Source organism: Hemiscyllium ocellatum, chromosome 17 (assembly GCF_020745735.1).
Source record: "Hemiscyllium ocellatum isolate sHemOce1 chromosome 17, sHemOce1.pat.X.cur, whole genome shotgun sequence".
Classification (NCBI taxonomy): Eukaryota; Metazoa; Chordata; class Chondrichthyes; order Orectolobiformes; family Hemiscylliidae; genus Hemiscyllium; species Hemiscyllium ocellatum.
In genome coordinates, this window is record NC_083417.1 from 75,818,358 (window position 1) to 75,840,582 (window position 22,225).

Here is a 22,225-nt window from a genome sequence, read left to right on the forward strand (position 1 = left end):
TAAACGTCCAAACCTATCCAGCCCCTCTTTATAACTCAAACCCTCCGTTATCAGAAACATCCTGATAAATATTTTCTGAACACTCTCTAGCTTCATAGTCTCCTTCATATAACAGGATGACCAGAGCAGGACACAGTACTCCCGAAGAGATCTTCCAAATGTTCTGTCTAACTATAAAACATGTCAAAACTCCTTTCTTCAAGGAAATGAGCAATAAAGGCAAGTATGCTCAATGGCTTCATAACCTTCCTGCCTTCATATTTCGCAAAGTTCAAAGAATTTTGTACCTGAACCCCAAATTTCTCGATTCTATAACTACACAATGGCACACTTTTATTTGTATTAGCATTGTCCTTGTTTGTTTGACTAAAATGCATTTATCCAAATTAAACTCCATCTGCCACTCTTCAGTCCATTAACCCAATTGATCAAGATGTCTTTGTAATCTGAGATAAACTTCTTCACTGTCCAGTATCCTATGAATTTTGGTATTATTCGCAAACTTACTAACCATGCTTTCTAAATGCTCATCTAAATCATTTACATAAATGACAAACAAACAAATGGAGCCAACACCAATTCTTGTGGAACACCACTGGTCACAGGCTCCCAGTCTGAACAGCAACTCTCCACCACAACTCTCTGTCTCTTGCCTTTAAGCTAATTTTGCACCAAATTTCCAAAGTCACCCTGAATCCCTTATGAACTAATTATACAAATTAGTCTCTAATGGGGAATCTTGTTAAATGTTTCACAAAAGTAAACCTTTTTCACTTATTCACTTTAGTCTGCTATAGTCTAGCTTCAAAAACCAAACTCAATTTGTTTTCCATCTTCAAAATATTTTAGATTTTTGGTCAATTCTTATTTCCTGGAGTGATTCTAATATTCTTCAATTTGGTTCCAATTAGCTGATCCCATAATTTCTGCCAAGGTAATTTGAATTCAGATTATCCAAAAAGAGCAGTGGTCCCAATTCCAATCACAACTCGTTGTCTACCTATGCCAGACGGAAATTAAAACCATCATCCATCAGTAAATTCAACTCTGTGCTAACACAGCCACTGACACGGTGCTCCCAAATATGTCAGCTTAACTGGTAAATTGTTTTGTAATATTCTTTTAAAGAATTTTTAATTATTTTTTTAAAAAGCTTGCACACTGTTAGTAAATGGTCCAATTAACATTCCAATAATTATATTTTGTGAAAAGCACATTGTTAATTGTCGTTAAAACACACATTACAATTTTATAATCTTAAAAATCTCAAGAACAATATAACATAATAATGGCTCATGACAGATTTTGAGCATAAGAAAAAAATCCAAGTTATTTTGCATGAAAACGTGACAAAGAACAGTTTTGTATTCTCACACAGTTTTGAGCACAACTGTTGGTTCATTGTGCATTAAATTCAAAGCAGAAACATTTGCCTAATTCCGCAAAGCTGAACAGCTATTAGTAACTTACTGAGCACTCCTATTGCCCCAAGTACAGGGCAATAAATGAATTCAACATCAGCGAGTGTTGGAAGTAGGTTGAATGGATACTTCATACTCAGAGAAAAGAGATTAGTCAAAGCTGATCTGGAACTGGGATCATCATTTATATATAGAAAACATGTTCTCCAGGGATACAATTTGCTGGATGATCAATGATGTTAGTTACAGTTCTTTTAACAAACATATCAGATAGAGTTAAAAAAAAACATACATCACCAGGTTATAGACCAACCAGATTATTTGGAAGTAATAGCTTTCGGACCGCTGCTCCTTCATCAGAGAAATGTGGAACAGGGTCATAAGACACCGAATTTGTAGCAAAAGATTGCAGTGTTATGCAACTCAAAAAAATATTGAATAAACCTAGATTGCTGTTAAGTCTTCCATCTTTTAAAAGTGTTTGCAGATTTCTGTTCATTAGTTGTAAATGCCAGAACTTATTTCAAGTCTCATAGATTCATAAGGTCATAGAGTCATAGAAACACACAGCACTGAAACAGACCATTCCCTCCAAATCATCCATGCCAACCGGATATTCAAACCTAATCTAGTCCCATTTTCCAGCACTTGGCCCATATCCTTCTAAATTCTTCCTATTGCTCTACCCATCCAGAAGCCTTTTAAATGCTGTAACTGTACCAGCCTCCACCACTTCTTCTGGCAACTCATTCCATACACACTCCACCATCTGCTTGAAAACTTTGCCTCTTAAGTACATTTTATACCTTTCTCCTCTCACCCTAAACCTATGCCCTCTAGTTCTGGACACCCACATGTCAGGGAAATGATTTTGTCTGTTTATCCTATCCATGCCCCTCGTGATTTTATAAACCTCTGTAAGGTCACCTCTCAGCCACTGACACACCAGTGAAAACAGCCCCAGCACATTCAGCCTCTCCATATAGCTCACTCTCCAGATAACTTAAGGTGGCCTCAACCTGGACCTGGGTTCATTTCACACAACAGGTGACCCCACGACATACACACACACACACACACACACACACACACACACACACACACACACACACACACACACACATTCTTGCATATTCACACACGCATGCAGACCCTCTCTCAAAGGTGTGATTTCTCTCATACATACATACATACATCCTCCAGACCCAGACCCGTGCAGACTCCATCTCACAGGCTTATATAGTGGAAACTCGATTATCCGAACTTGATGGGTGGACATTATTTCGTTAGCATAATCGATTGTTTGGAAAATCGATTAAATGCCTTTCCTCTGGGGCTCGCAGTTTTAAAATTTGCTCCCTGTTCAGGAAACTGCAGCAGCACAGAGCACGCAAGCCCCCACCACCAACACAGTCCCTCACCTGCCAGACCCCCAGCTCCCATTCATTACCTCTCGCCAGCCCCCCAACACCTCCTCCTCCCTGCAAAACTGCACCCACCTCTTTCCCCACCGTCCAACACCCCCGGTCCCCAGCACAAAGCGCGCACACTTGCACCCCCCCAACTTAATCAAACCCCATCCCTCGATGCCAACCCTGTCCAACCCCATCCAACCCCACCCCAATCCTGGACGAAACCCGCTCCCCAACCCGGTGCAACCCCACCCCCCCGCCCCCTAACTCAAAGCGCACAAGGCCCACCCCAAGCCAGACCTCCCACCCCCTCCTCATCTACCCCGGCCTAACCTCACACATTTAATGCATTGTCTGAGATAAGGTGTCATATCTTTGTGTGAAAACTTCATTTATCTCAAGAATGGGACTGGGATTTGTATTCATATTAATGAACTGAAGCCTGCAACTTATTCTAAAAGGTGAAAGACTTAACAGCAATCTAGGTTTGTCCAATACATTGTTTCAGTTGCATGATACTGTAATCTTGGAGTAGAGTTCTGAAACCTTGTACTTCCAAATAAACCTGTTGGACTATAACCTGGTGTTGTGTCTTTTATAACTTTGAACAGCCCAGTCCAACACCAGAACCTCCATATCACATCGGGGAGAGACATATAACATGAGAAGAAACATTGATTCTGGAATAGAAATGTTGAATGCTGCAGAGGAGTAAGGATTACTTGAGGATTGGGCACTCTGAATTCATGAGTAACAGAGTGGGGGTGAGAAAAATATGATCCATTTTGGTTTAAGCTCTCCAACCCCAACAGCATCTCTTTTCTGTAAATGTGTGGAAACAGGTCTTTCCTCCCCGAAGTTTCACACTGACCTACGGAAGATTATCCCACGCAGACCCATACCCTCTCACTCTACATTTACCACTGACTAATGTACCTAACCTACATATCTCTGAACACTATGAGCATTTTAGCATGACCAATTCATATAATCTGAATTGTGAGAGGAAACATACACAGATGCAGGGAGAATGTGCAAACTCCACACAGTCACCGAAAGCTGGAATTGAACCCAAGTCCCTGGATGCTGTGAGGCTGCACTGCTAACCACTGAGTCGCCATGCCAGCCGCAAATTTCAAACAGTTAATTCATTTGTTCTTGTCATTTTCGCCATTACCAAAATGAATAAGTGAGCCACTAAAGAGTAAGTGAACAATTGAACTTCTTCAAAGAGAGTCACATTGGAGATAGTACATGAAGCAGAAAACAGAGTAACTAAAACATGGAGTTAGTTTAATGAATAAACCTTGGATATTATCATGAAAAGGATAGGATTCATGTCAAAGAAAAGCCACTTCTAAATGTGTTACAGAACCAAGTCTAACACAGGAAGTAGAAATTAGATTACTTACAGTGTTGAAACAGGCCCTTCGGCCCAACAAGTCCACACCAAAGCGCAACCCACCCCCCTATATTTACCCAACACTTCGGGCAATTTAGCATGGCCAATTCTCCTGACCTGCACATCTTTGGACTGTGGGAGGAAACCGGAGCACCCGAAGGCAACCCATGCAGACACGGGGAGAACGTGCAAACTCCAGTCAGTCAGTCGCCTGAGCTAACCACAGTGCCACCGTGCCGCCCAAATGAAGCATTAAACTGAGAACAGAACAGACAAATATAGATCAAGTATAATGATCGTTAGAGCACTTTTGATTTTATATTTGGCTTTAAGAATTCAGGAGTAATAGAGAAACTGGTAGCTTGTAATTTTTATTCTTGACAGGTCATTAGATCTGTATGACAAATTCATCAGAACTTTTCAACAAACTTTGTTTAATTTATGGTCTTATGGTCTGTAACGTGCCAGTTTAGTCAAGCACTGGGAATGGTTTTAATTCCAGAATGTTGTTCACCCAGTTAACGTTTGGATATTTAGTTAACCTCCCAAAGCAAAAAGCTCTGAGTCTACCAAGAAGGTGGAATGCAGCAGACACTAGACATCAGATGTAAAAACAGAAACAACTCAAAATCTCCCTGGAGATCAGTTGTAATCTGTGGGGAGAGAAATTGTTATAATTTCAGCTAAATGATATTTAAATATGTCTCCAGCATTCTTTATTTGAATGCCACTAATCAAATTGAAAGGTTCTGCAGAATCTTTGAAGGTTTTCTAAGCCAACATAGCCTGATGGAAGCTATAAAATATTATCCTTTATCCAACCGTGTTGTCACTGTGACACACGTGCTCCTTTCCCTTTTTGATGAGACTGCAACATTGAGTTGAATAAGAAGGTCCTTTTAAACTAACTAATTGTCTTATTGTCACCACAGCTGGAGAGAATAGCATTCTCAAAATCAGAATCATGTTGAGTTATAGATCAAAAAGATGGAGAGCATGGAATCAGACCCTTCAGTCTAATTTGTCCATGCTGACCAGATATCCTGAAATCATCTAGTCTCATTTGCCGGTACTTGGCCGAGAGTGGGACCATTCGGCACAGCCACTTTGGCGTGAGCATTTTGGTGCAGGCTGTTTTGCCACAGAGCTGTTTCGGCGAAGGTCATATTGATTTTAGGATTAATGAAAATAGTAAAAATAAAAGTTTAATTTTCAGGCTTAGTTAAAAACATTAATGAAAGCAATATAAATAAAAGTAATGTTTATCCCCTTCAGTAAAAATGTGAAAGAGAAAAAAAATTAAAAGAAACTTGTTAACTAAGCCAGCAATCAATATGAGCTGCGCTGAAACAGCTTTTTTTTTTACTGCTTTCATTAATGTTGTTAACTAATCCTGAAATCAATATGAGACAGCTGCACTGCTAAACAGGTCTGTGGCAAAACGGTCTGCGCCAAATGGTCCTACCCCCTACTTGACCCATATGCCCCTAAACCCTTTCTATCGATGTAGCCATCTAGATGTCTTTGAAAAGATGTAATTGCAACTCATTCCATACATGCACTGCAATCTGTATGAAAACGTTATCATCTCGGTGCCTTTCAAATCACTTTCCCCTCACCCGGAATGTATGCCCTTTAGTTCTGAACTTTCCCAAAATCAGGGAAAAGATCTTGTCTATTTAGCCTATCCATATCCCTCATGATTTTAAAGACATGTATAAGATCAAACATCAGCCTCCAACTCTCCAGGGAAAACAACTCCAGCCTATTCAACCTCCCCCGATAGCTCAAATCCTCCAACCCTGGTAACATTCTTATAAATCTTTTCTCAACCCTTTCAATTTTCCCAACATCCTTCCCATAGAAGGGAGAACAGAATTTCACACAATATTCTAAAAGTGACCTCACCAATGTCCTGTACAGCCACAATATGATCTCTCAACTCCCATACATACTGCTCTGAACAACAAAGGAAAGCATACCAAATGCCTTCTTCACTATCCTATCTACTTTAGACTCCACTTTCAAGGTCTCTTTATTCAGCAACACTCTCCAGGACCTTGCCATTATGTGCATAAGTCCTGCCTCGACTTGCCATTCCCGAACCTCACATTTATCTGAATTAATCTCCATCTGTCACTCCTTGGCCCATTGGCCCTTCTGATCAATATTGATTGTTGTTGAAAATGTGTTGCTGGTTAAAGCACAGCAGGTCAGGCAGCATCCAAGGAATAGGAAATTCGACGTTTCGGGCATAGGCCCTTCATCAGGAATGAGGAGAGGGTGCCAGGGAGGCTAAGATAAAAGGTAGGGAGGAGGGACTTGGGGGAGGGGCGATCCTCCTTCCTACCTTTTATCTTAGCCTGCCTGGCACCCTCTCTTCATTCCTGATGAAGGGCCTATGCCCGAAACGTCGAATTTCCTATTCCTTGGATGCTGCCTGACCTGCTGTGCTTTAACCAGCAACACATTTTCAACTGTGATCCCCAGCATCTGCAGACCTCACTTTTTACCTTCTGATCAATATCCTGTTGTAATGAAAGGTAACCTTCTTCGCTGTTCACTACACTTCCAATTTTGGTGTCACCTGCAAACTCACTAACTATACCTCCAGTGATCCCATCCAAATCATTTTTATAAACATATAAATCGATCCTTGGAGCACACCACTGTTAACATGGCTCCAGTCTGAAAAGCAACCCTCCATCACCACGTTCTGTCTTCTACCTTCCAGCGAGTTCTGTATCTAAATGACTAGTTCTCCCTTTATTCCGTGAGATCTAACCTTGCTATCCAATCGCCCATGGGGAACCTTGTCGAATGCCTGACTGAACTCCATATAGATCACGTCAACCGCTCTGTCCTCAACAATTCTCGTTATTACTTCTTCAAAAAACTCAATTACGTTAGTGAGACATGATTTCTCATGCACAAAGCCATGTTGACTTTCCCTAATCAGTCCTTGCCTTTCCAAATATATGTAATTCCTGTCCCTCAGGATTCCCTCCAACAACATGTGCACCACTGATATCAGGCTCACCGGTCTATAGTTCTTTGGCTTTTCCTTACCATAAGACAATAGGACATAGGTGTGGATGTAAGGCCATTCGGCCCATCGAGTCCACTCCGCCATTCAATCATGTCTGATAGGCACTTCAACTCCACTTACCAGCATTCTCCCCGTAGCCCTTAATTCTTCGTGACTCTCTGGCGGAAGAAATGTCTCCACATTTCTGTTCTGAATTGACCCCCTCTAATTCTAAGGCTGTGTCCAGGGGTCCTAGTCTCCTCGCCTAATGGAAACAATTTCCTAGCATCCGCCGTTTCCAAGCCATGTATTGTCTAGTACGTTTCTATTAAGTCTCCCCTCAGTCTTCTAAACTCCAACGAATACAATCCCAGGATCCTCAGCCGTTCCTCGTATGTTAGACCAATCATTCCAGGGATCATCTGTGTGAATCTCCGCTGGACACTTCCAGTGCCAGTATGTCCTTCCTCAGATGTGGGGACCAAAACTGGACACAGTACTCCAAAGGGGGCTTAACCAGAGCTTTATAAATTCTCAGTAGCACAACGGTGCTTTTATATTCCAACCCTCTTGAGATAAATGAAAACATTGCATTCGCTTTCTTAATCACACATTCCACCTGCATGTTTACCTTTAGAAAATTCTCGACTAGCACTCCCAGATCCCTTTGTACTTTGGCTTTACGAATTTTCTCACCGTTTAGAAAGTAGTCTATGATTTTTTTCTTGTTTCCAAAGTGCAAGAACTCGCATTTGTTCACGTTGAATTCCATCAGCGATTTCCTGGACCACTCTCCCAAACTGTCTCGATCCTTCTGCAGCCTCCCCACTTCCTCAGTACTACCTGCCTGTCCACCTAACTTCGTACCATCAGCAAATTTCGCTAGAACGCCCCAGTCCCTTCATCCAGATCATTAATATATAATGTGAACAGCTGCGGCACCAACACCACTGGTCATCAGCTGCCATTCCAAAAAAGAACCTTTTATACCAATTCTCTGCCTTCTGTCAGACAGCCAATCCTCAATCCATACCAGTAGCTCATCTCGAACATCATGGTCCCTCACCTTGCTCAGCAGCCTCCCGTGTGGCACCTTATCAAAGGCCTTTTGGGAGTCTAGATAGACCACATCCACTGGGTTTTCCTGGTCTAACCTACTTGTCACCTCTTCAAAGAATTCGAACAGGTTTGTCAGACACGAACTCCCCTTACTAAATCCATGTTGACTTGTTCTAATCAGACACTGCTTCCAATCTATTTTTGTCAGTTCCTCCCTCATGCGCTCATAATTATCTTTATTTAACTGTAACACAATTACCTCCGATTTTGCATTCTCTCTTTAGGACTGCAGACTGAACTCTTCCATATTATGATCGCTGTCATCTTTCTTAAATAGTGTCATCACATTATCCAACTTTACAGGGTTCTGGCATCTCACCTTTGTCTATCAATGAGACAACTATCACAACAAACGGCCCGCAATCACTACTCTAGCTTCCCACAGAGATCCAGGGAATTTATTCATCTTTGTGTTTGTTTAGATATCCAACACATCCTCATCTGTGATATGGACATTTGTCAAGATGTCACCATCTATTTCTGTATTTTCCACGCCCTTCTCCATAGAAAACACTGATATATAATACATGTTTCGTATCTACCCCATCTCTTGTGGTTCCACACATAGGCTGCCTTGCTGATCTTTGAGGGGTCATATTCTCTCCCTAGTTACCTTTTTGTCCTCTGTATTCTCCTTAACGTTATTTACCAAAACTGTCTACTTTTTATCTTTATGTCCTCCTTATTTCTCTCCAAAACATATCCCTCGTGTCTTTATCGTCTTCTAAGCTTTCACTTTATCTCTGCTGTCTACACCTGACATATGCTTCATTCGTTTTCTTAATCAAACCCTTAATTTCTTCAGTCATCCAGCATTCCCTACACCTAACAGCCTTTCCGTTCATCTTCACAGGAAATACTGTCTCTGGATTCTCATTTTCTCACTTCTGAAGGTATCCCATTTTCCAACCATCCCTTTATCTGCGAATATCTGCACCCAATCAACTTTTTAAAGTTCTTGCCTAATGCCGTCAAAATTAGCTTTCCTCAACTTCAGAACTTTAACTTTTAGATCGTGTCTATTCTTTTCCATCACTACATTGAAATTAATAGAATTATGTACGCTGGCCCCAAAGTGATCCCCCCGAGACCTAAGTCACTTGACCTCCCTTATTTCTCATGATTGATCAAGTTTTGCATTTTCTCTAGCAGGTACACCCACATACTGAATCAGAACATTTTCTTGTACAGACTTAACAAATTTCTCTCCATCTATTCCCTTAGTCCTATGGCAGTCTCAGTCTATGTTTGGAAAGTTAAAATCCCCTAATATCACCCTATTATTCTTACACATAACGGAGATTTACTGATAAATGTTTTTCTCAATTTCATGCTGACTACTGCGGAAACCATCGTACAATCCAAATAAGGTAATCATCCCTTTCTCATTTCTCAGTTCCATCCAAATAACTTCCCTGAAAATATCCCAGGAATATCCTCCCTAAGTACAGCTGTAATATTATCCCTTATCAGAAATGCCACTCTCCTTCCTCTCTTGCCTCACTTCTACACCAGAAGATATTCCAATGATCCAAAAATGTGAACACTTCTCCTCTGCACCAGCTCTTTAGCCACACATTCGCCTATTGCATCCTCCTATTCCGCCCCCTCGCTAACTCATAGCATCTGGAGTCAGCCAGATATTACTACCCTTGAGAATCTCATTTTTAAATTCTTGCCTAACTTCTTGTACTCTCCCTTTCGAATCTCATTCTTCTCCCTTCCTATGTCGTTAGTTCAAATATGTACAATGGCCTCCTGCTAGTGCCACTCCCCTTTGAAAAAATCTGCACTGTCTCTGAGATATTCTTGATCCTGGCACCAGGGAGGAAAAACACCAGTCTGATTTCTTGCTGTTGGCCACAGAAATGTCTTTCTGTGCCTCTGACTAAACAGGTCCCCTATCACAATCGATCACTTGGAAACTGACAGACCGGTAAGTACGTTACAGCCAGTCTCGATTCCAAAACCTAATTGCTGTAAAGATCAGCACAATTTCTTACACCAACTATCGATACCTCTTGTGCTGCTTTCACAGCTTCTCGCTCAGTATCTGCTTCCATTAGTCTTTCAGTCTGAATGTAGCTTAATCCAGACTCTTTTTGGAAATGGCTTTTGGAGACAATATTTATTTGAATTACTGCAGTCTAATGGACCTTGAAACTTATTTGCAGAAAAAAATTCTTGAATTAATTGAATGTGAATAAGTGAATGTCCCTAAATACTTAATTTATCACTATTTCTTGGAGACCTTCACATATTGAGCATTAACACTTTGTATCTGTTAAATAAATGGAAGAAATGTTTGAAAAAAATGTATTCATTAATGCAAGAAACATATATCGGGGTTACCAATCCATACCTTTAATGAGCATAAGATAATTGAGTAAAGTGAATATAAATCAGCAAAGTTCCATTAAAGACTGAACACGTTGTCTTCAGGGACGATGGTCCGTGTTCCTGTCTCTGGATAATCCCTTGGGTCTTCTTTCAGTTAGATCATTATCTGGTGAATTCTATGATCTCAAGGTTTACACAATCATCAAACTTCAAACTGTTGTCTCAGCACAGAATCCAGAAACTAAACTGAGATGCACAGTCCGTCACTTATATACTTTACTATTGTTGGACCCAAGTATTTAAATCTTCTGATAAACAGTGAACGATCTGTTCCACGGTACCTTTCCATTTTTACCTAAAATTCATGACTACTGGTAATATACATATATTTCTATACTGTGGTGAAAAACTTCAACTATCAATTCTATCAATGCCTCTCATACTTTGTATATACTACTGCTCTTCTTAAACAAAGGAATAACGTTGGCTACTCTCCAGTTCACTCAGATTTTATCTGTGACTGAAGAGGATATAAAGATTTCATACAATTTCTTTCCTCACCTCTCTCACCATTTTGCGTTAGACCGCGATAATTTCCAAGCAAGTGAATCCATGTTTCTGTCCTTGACTTTCAACATCATAAACCACAATGACCCTTAGGCTTATAATTGACAAGTAACATGACGAGTCCAACCATATAAAAGATAATCTCTATAAATACAGTGATACAAACACACCTCCGGACTACACCACCTCCAATCAAGAAGTAAGACATGGAATGATAATTACAGACTTCTCCAAACAAACAGAAAACGCTGAAAACAATCAGCTGGTCAGGCAGCATCTGTGCAGTGAAACTGAAAATTTCATGATAATGATCATTTAGCCTTAACCAATCAGAAAAAAAACCCCTCCAATTTCAAATTTTAACAGAATTTCACAGGGTGCCTTGCAAGGTTGTTTGGGGGGGTCTGTGTTCTATGCACTTCTTGTTCTTGAATTGAACCATCTTGTCTGTGTTTGTTTCCATTACCCCTTTGAGGGAAAGTGGGATTGAGGTTTATCTTCTTTTCCCTGAAAGCTGGTTGAACAGTGGGGTTTAGGGTTCAGCCTTGCTGCCCCTTCCCCTGTAAATAGTGTGTTTTTTTTTATGACAGTTGATTTGTGTTTATTGTTAACTATTTGCATTTTGTACCATTTCATAAAATTAAAAAAAGAGTTTAATTAGATAAAAAAACAGTAGATTTCTGTTTGTATAATTAATTTTATTCAATATTCCACCATCAGGAAAAAAATACATGTAGCCAGGGAACCATTACAAAGCCATAAAAACAAAACATAACAAGGAGATTTAGTATAAGCGGATTGATTGTGAGCTGGTTGGATGCAAGTGATTTACTGTGCACAGGTAAATAAAGTGTGATTTAGTCATGGGCCCTACAATTTCCATGGTTAACCTCTTCCCTTTAATGAAATTATAAAACACTTTAAGATTCTCCCAAACCCTGTTTACGAATCCTCTTTCATGCCTCTTTCTTGCTGTTCTAATGCGTTTCATAATTTACTTTTTGGCTTCCTCTAGAGCTGCACCTGAATAGCTCCCTTTGGATTTGATAAAAGTAGTTTTCTTCTTTATCCAGTTGTGAATTGTCATCGACATCTAGGGTTCTCTGAACGGATTGCTTCTACATTTCCCTCTCAAGGGTACATGTTGAATCTGTTCCCTCCCCAGTTCCTTTTTGAATGCACCCATTGCTCTGCTTATTTGTAAAGAGCTTTTCTCAGACAACTGTGGCCAGATACCACTGTATTCTCTCAAAATTTGCTTTCCCCCAACCCTAATCCAGCTTTTGCAGGTCATACTTTTGTCCACAGCAAAATTTGAATCTATTGCTGAAATATTTCTCCGCTGCCACATCAAACACTTTTCCGGCTACTCACAGTATTATTTAATGATTTGGATGAGGGAACAAAATGCAACATCTCAAAGTCTGCACATGATATCAAGTTGAGTGGGACGGTGAACTGTGACAATGATCCTCCAAGATGATCTAGACAGGTTGGGTGAATGGGAAAATCAATGGCAGATGCAAATTAATTTGAATACATGTGAGGTTATTTACTTTGGAAGCAAAGACAAGGAGCATCAGAGGCTGAGGAATGACCTTATAGAGGTTCATGAAGTCTTGAGGGGTATGGATAGACTAAATAGACAAAGTCTTTTCGCTGGGGCGGGTGAGTCCAGAACGACAGGGCATAGGTTTAGGGTGAGAGTGGAAAGACATAAAAGAGACTTAAGGGGCAACTTTCTTCATTCAGAGGGTGGTACGTGCATGGAATGTGCTGCCAGAAGAAGTAATGAAGGTTAGTACAATTGCAACATTTAAAAGGCATCTGAATGGGTATTTGAATAGGAAGCTGAAAATGTGTTGCTGGTTAAAGCACAGCAGGTCAGGCAGCATCCAAGGAACAGGAAATTCGACGTTTCCGGCCAGAGCCCTTCATCAGGAATTTCGGGCTCTGGCCGGAAACGTCGAATTTCCTGTTCCTTGGATGCTGCCTGACCTGCTGTGCTTTAACCAGCAACACATTTTCAGCTCTGATCTCCAGCATCTGCAGACCTCATTTTTTATTTGAATAGGAAGGGCTTGGAGGGATATGGGCTGGGTGCTGGTAGGTGGGACTAGATTGGGTTCGGATATTTGGTCGGCATGAACAAATTGGATAGAAGTGTCTGTTTTTGTGTTGTAAGTCTCTATGACTCTATTACGCTAAGAAGGCAGATTAAAATTTACGTGCCAGTAATTTGGAAGAGGGGAGTGTTGCAGTGAGACCTGGAAGTCCTTGTGCACCAGTTGCTGAAGGTAAGCATGCAAGTGCAGCAGGTGGTAAGGAAGGCAAATGGTATATTGGCCTTCATTGTGAGAGGTTTAGCGTACAGGAGCAGGGATGTGCGATTACAGATATAAAGGGACTTGGTGAGGTCACATCTAGAACATTGTGTATAGTTCTGGTCTCCTTTTCTGAGGAAGGATGCAATTGCTCTCGACTGCGTGCAGCGAAGGTTTCCCAGGCTGATTTCGGGGATGGTAGGATTCAAGTATGAGGAAAGATTGACGACATTAGTTTTTTTTTTCGCTCCTGTTCAGAAGACCTCATAGAGACTTATAAAATCCTAACAGGGCTAGACAGGGTAGATGCAGGCAGGATGTTCCCAATGATAGGTGTGTCCAGAACTAAGAGTCACAGTCTGAGGATTCAGGATGGACTATTTCGGACAGAGGTGAGGAAACATTTCTTCACCCACAGAATGGCGAAGCTTGGAATTCATTACAACAGGAAATAGTTGATGCCAAAACATTGAATGCCTACAATAGACGGCTAGATACAGCACTTGGGGCAAATGGGATCAAAAGTTATGGGGAGAGAAGCAGGATTAAGCTATTGAGTTGAATGATCAGTCATGATCAGGTTGAAAGCCAGAGCACGTTCGAAGGGTTCATAGGCCTCCTCCTGCTCCTATCTTCTATGTTTCTTTGGTTCTATTCCCAGAAACAAAAATGTGCCATTCCTAGTTGGGTCTTATGCTTTCTGATACAAAAATCTCCCCTGGGTACATTTCAAGAATCAAACCTGTAACATATTGACTATGCCAATTTATGTTTTAAAAGTTGAAATCCCAGTTATGATTACTTGATTATTACTATTACATATCCCTGTGAACTGTCTACATATTTGCTCCTTGATTTCCCGCTGACTCCTTTAGGGCCTATAAAATGCTGACTGTAAAGTAGCTCCTGGTCAATCCACCAAAGTTCAACCCAAAATCTCAATTTAGGAACTTTCCAATATATCGTCTCTCCTCATTGCAATAATTGGCTCCTTAATTAATAATGCTACACTGCCATCATTTTGAAACCCTTCTCCAACCTGTTGAAAGATACGAAATCTTGGAATCTGAATTGCCAGTCAAGTCCTTCCTCAGGTCATGTCTCTGTGATGGCAAAAATATCACACTTCCATGTGCCAATTCATGTCAGTAACTCATCAGTGTTATTTATTTAACTTCCAGCATTAAGATTAACACCATCTAGCTTTGCCTCACCCAATTGACACTAAACATTGCTGAGTCAAAACGTGTGGGATTGATGAAGCACAAAGGTCAGGAACATCCGAGGAGCAGGAGAGTTGACATTTTGGACATAAGCGGTTCATGAGGAATGTATGTGTTACGTGTGTGTGGGGGCGAGGGGGTGGGGGGTGGATTTATGGCCCAAGGGGGCTGAGAGTTAAATTTGAGTTAAATAGTCAGGCTGCAGGGAAGATGGCTTAGAAGGCAATATATAGATGAAGTTGGGGGATGATAGTTATAGTTTGGAGCAGAGGGTGGAGCGGATAGGTGGGAAGCAAAATGGACAGGTAAGAAAGTTCAAGAGACAGGGACCCAATTGGAGGGTTGGATCTGGAATAGGGTGAGTGATGGGAGCTGAGGAACCTGGTTAAATCGACATTGTTGTCCTCCCAACAGTAACAGCAAACCCCTACTGAAAGGATGATTTTCCCAGCGTGGTTCATGCGCAGACTAACTGGTTTCTACATGTCCCACTTTGTCCAAACATAGTTCCACTGATCCACGAATCTAAAACCCCTCTTGAGCCACGCATTCATTTGCCCAACCTTCCTATCGATATAACTGCATGCATGTGCATTGGACGTAATAGAGTAATTACAATGATTGAGGCCCTTCTTTTTAATCTACTGCCGAGCTGCCTGAATTCTCGATGCAAGAACTCATTCCTCACTTAGGCCATATCATGCACACCGACTCGTACACAACCTCTAACTCATCATCCTCCCAGTTAGGATGCCCTGTAGCCCTGTAGCCATTCCATAACATACTTGACCTAGGAGATAATATACCGTCCTGGTGTCAAACCCCAACCCACATACAGTCAAGCCACTGTGGTGCCAGAGACTTGTCTCTGACTGCATTCCTCCGAGGTTCCCACACCCACATCAGCTTGTAAAATGGAATATCTGTGAGTGAATGGATCCCCAAGCAACTCCTGCACTTTATATACCTGCTTCCATTCCCTTTTTCCCTCTCGTCCCCGAGCTGTACTGTGACCACCTCTCTAAACATGTTATATACATAACTCATTATATACATAACTCATGTTATATACATACAGCAAGATGTCTCCAATCGCTGTTCAGAGATCCAGAGCTCCAACGTCTGCAGCTGAGAGCACTTCCTATAACTGTGGTCATCTGGGACACTGGCACACATTCAGGGACAAATGTAAAAATCATACACCAGGTTATAGCCGAACAGGCTTATTTGGAAGCACTAGCTTTTGAAGCGCTGCTTCTGAGACGTCGACTCTCCTGCACCTCGGATGCTGCGTAACCTGCTGTGCTTTTCCATCATCACACTCTCCATCCCGGTCCAACACCAGCACTTCCAAGTCAGGCCCAGCATCAGGGATGCCACATGTGACACGCTGCACATTCCACTCAGCTGGCCCTCCTGACATCTCTTACATTTACCTTGAAAGCCTGAGATTAGGATTATTAGTCTTATTTTGTTAGAATTCCTCCCAGGAGTTTATGAAAAGGTTTCATCAAGTTCCCATTGCGCTTACTCTGTTGGGATATGAAAACGGATTCTTGATTAGAGTGGTGTTGGAAAAAGACAGTAGTTCAGGCAGCATCTGACGAGCAGGAAAATCGATGTTTTGGGAAAAGGCACTTCATCAGGAATAGAGGCATGGTGCCTGCATTCTGCTGGTTGCATCAAGTTGTTCTGCTATGCCTTTAATTGCATCTCTAGTGTAATTGATGAACCTTTGCTGTTTATAGGAAATATAATCTATCCAGTCCACATTTTTGTTGACAGTTACCCACCAGAACGGGGCCGATTCAAAACCTGCTGTGATCTGGTTACGAACCTTGAAATCATCAGGTACCCCTCTTGGAACTCCTTTCGTGTCTGGATATATCCCATCATCACACTACATATCCAGTATTGATCTCTTATCCGTCCCACTTTCTTTACTATCTCTTTGTTTTCAAATATCAGGTGAAAGGAATTGCCAATTGCACAATCGCACAAAAGCCCCTACAATCTAGAGGTAGGGTGAGTCTCAATATTTTCCATCTGCATTATCACCACAGATCCGCTCGGGTAATCCTTAATGCTGAACAGTACTCTCCCTTTTCCATCACGTACTCAATCTCGGTGTTTGATTTCAGCTCCCCCAAGTATCTGGACCGATTTGTTCCTCGCCTGTTTACACACGATGTGTGATTTTCGACCAGGGCAGAAAACATGGGTGGCGTCTTTAAACCTTCCTTCTTTAAAGGGCGGAACATTAATTGAAGTGGTACACACTCTTCATTACTCCGTGCAGTCTCATCCTGATCCAGGGCTATCATGCATGCATGCCAATTCTGTCTCGCTTCCACCCGAACATGAGCCATTGGCCTCCCAGAGGCACATGCAAAACAATTGCTTTTATTCAAACTTCTCACAGTGCACTTTACCCATTCAACCCAGGCATTTGTATCCACATATCCTGTCTCTACATCAATAGCCTGCTTTAACTCCTTTATCTCTACACTTTTTATCACCTCAGGATCAGAACAAGGTACTTTACAATTCCTTTCTCCTACTTGGGTTCTGTCTGTCACCTGTATTTTAAAACAACATACCAATAAATCCTTCCCTTCTGCTTTTATCTGTATTCCGAATGTTTGGTTTAATTAGACCTGATAGGTTTCTCTGCCCAAAGCCACTTCATGCCATAAGGATTTTTTTCTTGTTAAATATATTAGGTTACACTTTTTATCGGGAAAGTCAAGAGCTGTCCGGGAGGGGCCTCAGTGTACTGTGACGAGTGGATTATTTAAGAGATCGCCTTTGCGGTCTTCCTGCCTCCGCCATTCTTTACATTCTTTATCCCAAAGATATCCCTTACAGTTCTCTCTCTGGGACACTTTTTTTCCCGTCAACCCTACCCCATGCCCGCCCCCACCCCCACCCCCCGGGGCATTTTTCATGGAACATAGGGTATATCTGTGAGTTACTGTATTGTCTCTGATTTCTAACATCTGCACAAACCACTAGGCTTCAGGCATCTGTTTCTTGTGACTTGTGGATTTGTCCTTTCTGTAACCGTTATCACTTAGTAAGACGACCACACCAGGACCTGGCAGAATCCGAGGACTAGAAAAGTTAATATCATGTACATAAAAATCTGCCTCATTCTACAATGGTACTGAAACACCGAGAGACTAAGCATACAATATTACAGAAACTATCCCGCGCTCATTCCACTACTGTATAATCAGTTTTTTTAAAGACTTTAGTTTAAGGGATTATCTTGTCGATTCGGTTGTCCAGACGTCTCTCCCAACTGGAGAATCTACTGGCCCCTTAATCCGGTTAAAGTGAGTCTAGCCTTTCTCTGCAGTTCATACCGCTGTTTCAGTCGTTAAATGCGTCTGGTACGCCTCCTCCCAGTGTGGTTGCAATTTGGTGTCAGTCCATGATTTGAGAAGGACCCAATCTCCCGGTTGGATCGGATGGACGGTGAATTCAAGGGGTGGAGTCTGTGCCAACAAACTCTGTTTCCTGAGAAAAAACAAAGAGATGGACAACCCCAGTATATACTTCTTCAAGGAGAGATCTTTAGTCTCCAGGGTTGGCAGTTTCCCTTTTGTGGTGAAAGTGAGGACTGTAGATGCTGGAGAGCAGAGCTGAAAATGTGTTGCTGGAAAAGGGCAGCAGGTCAGGCAGCATCCAAAGAGCAGGAGAATCGACGTTTCGGGCATGATCCAATCTTGATTCCTAAAGAAGGGCTCATGCCCAAAACGTCGATTCTTCTGCTCTTTGGATGCTGCCTGGCCTGCTGCGCTTTTCCAGCAACACATTTTCAGCAGTTTCCCTTTTGTTCCCAGATAGGGCAGGCCAAACAATCCTTCAATAATGGACAGCTCCATATCTTTCCTTGGGGCCATTCGCACTCGCAAAAGGGCTATAGGTAAACATTTAGTCCAAGGGAGTCTGGTTTCTATGACTAATTTAGATAACTGCTTCTTGACTGTCTGGTTCAATCTCTCAACATTTCCTCATGAAAGTGGGTGCCAAGGGGTGTGGAACTCCCAGGAGATACCCAACCCCTTCATCATTCCCTGGAGTGCCCTGGAAGTAAAATGAATTCCCTGATCCAAATCTTTACATTCCACTATTCCATATATGGGGATTATGTGCTCAAGTATTACCTTGGACACCCCACTTGCGGTGGCAGTGGCTAAAGGGTACACCTCCTCCACCCATCCAGATATATGATCACCCATAATCAGCATATACCTTAGTCTTCCCACTCGGGATAATTCGGTATAATCTACCGGAATGCTCTGAAATGATCTTAGCACAGGTTCTCGCTCTCCTTGGACTTGTTGCCTTAGCAGTTTCTTGTTTACCTTCTTGCATGTTATACATCCCTCACATATCTCTTTGGCTATCGTACATATCGTTTTGCATCCATATTTCCTTAAAACTAAATCACACAAATCCCCACTGACTCCCTGATGTAAGACAGCCATAATTTCTCGCATCATCATTTAATTCAGCATTTCCCTCCCATCGGGTAACATCGAGCACCCATCCGCTGTCTTTTCAGCCCCTAAATCTTTTAGTTCCTTTTCCTCCATTGCAGTAAACTAAGGGGCACCCTGAAAATCTGGGATTGTAGGTATTAGGGAGTATATCACTGTTCCTTGTGGATATAGGGTTGGTTCTTTAACTACCTCATCGGCCAGTTTATTTTCTGTTACTTTCGGTTCATTCCTTTCCTGATGTCCATTGATATGAACTATCACTATTTCTCTCGGGCTAAACTTCTAGCACTTGTTTTCTTAATTCCTCATGTGCTAGTTATTTTCCTCTGCTATTTACTAGTCCTCTTTCTTGACTAATTTTTCCAAAGGTGCGTACCACTCCAAACGCATATTTGGCGTCTGTATATACCATTCCTTCCTTGTCCTTGAACGCTCCGAGAGCGCTTTCTAGGGCATAGAGTTCACAGGTTTGGGCTGACCAGCTGTTAAGCAGTTTTTCAGCCTCGACAACGCTTCCCTCTACCCATCTACTATAGCATATCCATTGTGCCTTTTACCCACAATAATTTGGGAGGACAAGGCGATAAACAACCAAGCTCGCGCATGCAGCATGACGTCGCTTAGGTCCATCCGCACTTTAGTCTGATATTCAATAACATCAAGGCAGTCGTATTGTGGATTGCCGAGGGCCTCCCACTCTCCCCGCCACAGAAATGCAGCTGGATTTAAGCAACTGTGCGTGACTAACACAAGGTCATTCTGCTCTATTAAGATTGCCTCATATTTCAAGATCCTACAACCTGTGAGCTATCGTCCTGCTTTCTGATATAATATAGTTCGTACCTGGTGTGGGGTGCTGACTATTAAGACCCCGCCCCCCCCAAAGTAAGTTTCCGACTCTCCTCGACCAAGGAGGTTGTTGCTGCCACTGCCTGCACACACTCTGGCCAGTAATGTAGCTTTCCATCCTAAAATTAACAATGAATTGTTAATGATAATAAATAAAATAAACATGATCTGTAATTCTGGTTGGAAATGCATCAAGTGACTAAAACATTTTAGAAACTGTAATTACGCCGTTCTGTTTGTTTACCAGTCACTTGTGACTTCTCGTTCTGTTTCTGCAATTGTTTTGCTCGAACACATTCATTTTTTAAGAATCTAAACAGATTTCATTGCACCATTTGCAGTTAGTTCAATTCCCAATTTAGTGGCAGTACCTTCTCATGAGCGCAAAACTGATTGTTTGTTACCCCACATCACAAAACTGTCGCCATAATCCAATTAACCCTTTCTTTCCCACTCCCATGTTACGTTGCCAGCTAAATTGCTGTGCCGATTTAACAAATTGAACAGCTTTGAAGCCTCCTAATGGCCATTCTCAGCACCCAATGTTTTATTTAGACCTCCAGACAGTTTTCTAAAGACGTCAGATATTTCAGGAAATTTTTCACGTAATTATACTAACGTTGATGATGGATCATCTGGTGGTCTAAAACATTCCCCTATATATAATTGTTCCCTGTAACTTCAAATACCAATTTATCACTTTATGCTTGTCTGACTTTGAAGCCTGTTCCTAATTATGCATTTTGGAATCTAACTTGTAAATATATATTTATTTATTATAAATTCATTTTTTCAGTATTTAATATTTAAAATTTAAAATGCCTACAGTTCCCAACTTTGAAATCTACTATAATTACCCGGTTTTAATGTCTTGATTTAAATCCAAAATTAGTTTTCTTAAGTAGTCCTGACCAGTAATCGCTCAATTACAATGCTACAGGTCGTGAAATAACCAGAACTGCCTGAAAAGGATTTGTCTGGTCAAGTTTTAAAAAAAACTTCTAATGTATGAATAATGGCCGAATGCAGGGTCACAGATATTAACCATAGGATTTCTTAAATGATTTATTACAGTCTAATGTTGAACTGAAACTTCAACTGTCATTGAGGGCGGGGACAATCTGAATAAAGCGACGGCTGGCACATCATAATCACCAATGAAACACATCAACTTTAAAATTAAGTGGAAACAAATGAGTCTGAAACACAACAAAAGGTTATAATGTTGTTCTCTTCCGTATTAAGCTGATTTGTAATCGCTTTAATGTAAGGAAAAAAGAAATTAGTACAAAACTGACAGTAAGGCAGTCATGACCTATAAAAAGAACAGGAGTTAACATCTTATTTTTATAATCACAATAAAATCCTTAATCTTAAAATAAATCATATGAAATTTCCATAATAAAAATCAGGTTCAAAACAGTCCCCGATGTCAAGCTCCAGGGAACAAAACAAAAACATTCAATCACAAACAAACAAATGTGCATTCAAACCGAATCACAGAGGGTAAAACTTTCTATTATTTGTACAGCTCTTTCTTTCTCACACACATACACACCATATCTCACAGACACTCTCTGAGCTTCCCGCAACAACTCCTTCTGAGGATTCTTTTTCCACCCCTCTATCTTTTGAATCTTTTTCTGGATGTCTGGCCATTTAGCTAAGAAGTGCACCCTCAGTAGCCCATCAGCTACTAGCCCTTCCGACACCAAGCATAATCTGATTCCTCCTGACTGAAAGGATGTTTTTCATTGACCTATAAATTCAAATATTATCGAACCCAGTCTTCGACCGACCCATACTTTGGCAAGAAGATGGCGGGACAAAGAATATATTCCTTAGTCCCTACAAAGCAACAATGTTTAATTATTTATTTCCTATCTTTTTCGTTTGTACATGAATTATTTTTCCAATTCTTGCCCAATGGATTTTCTGGAGCTATGTTGCAAGGGACCCCGCCTCCATTCTGAAAATGTGTTGCTGGTTAAAGCACAGCAGGTTAGGCAGCATCTCAGGAATAGGGAAT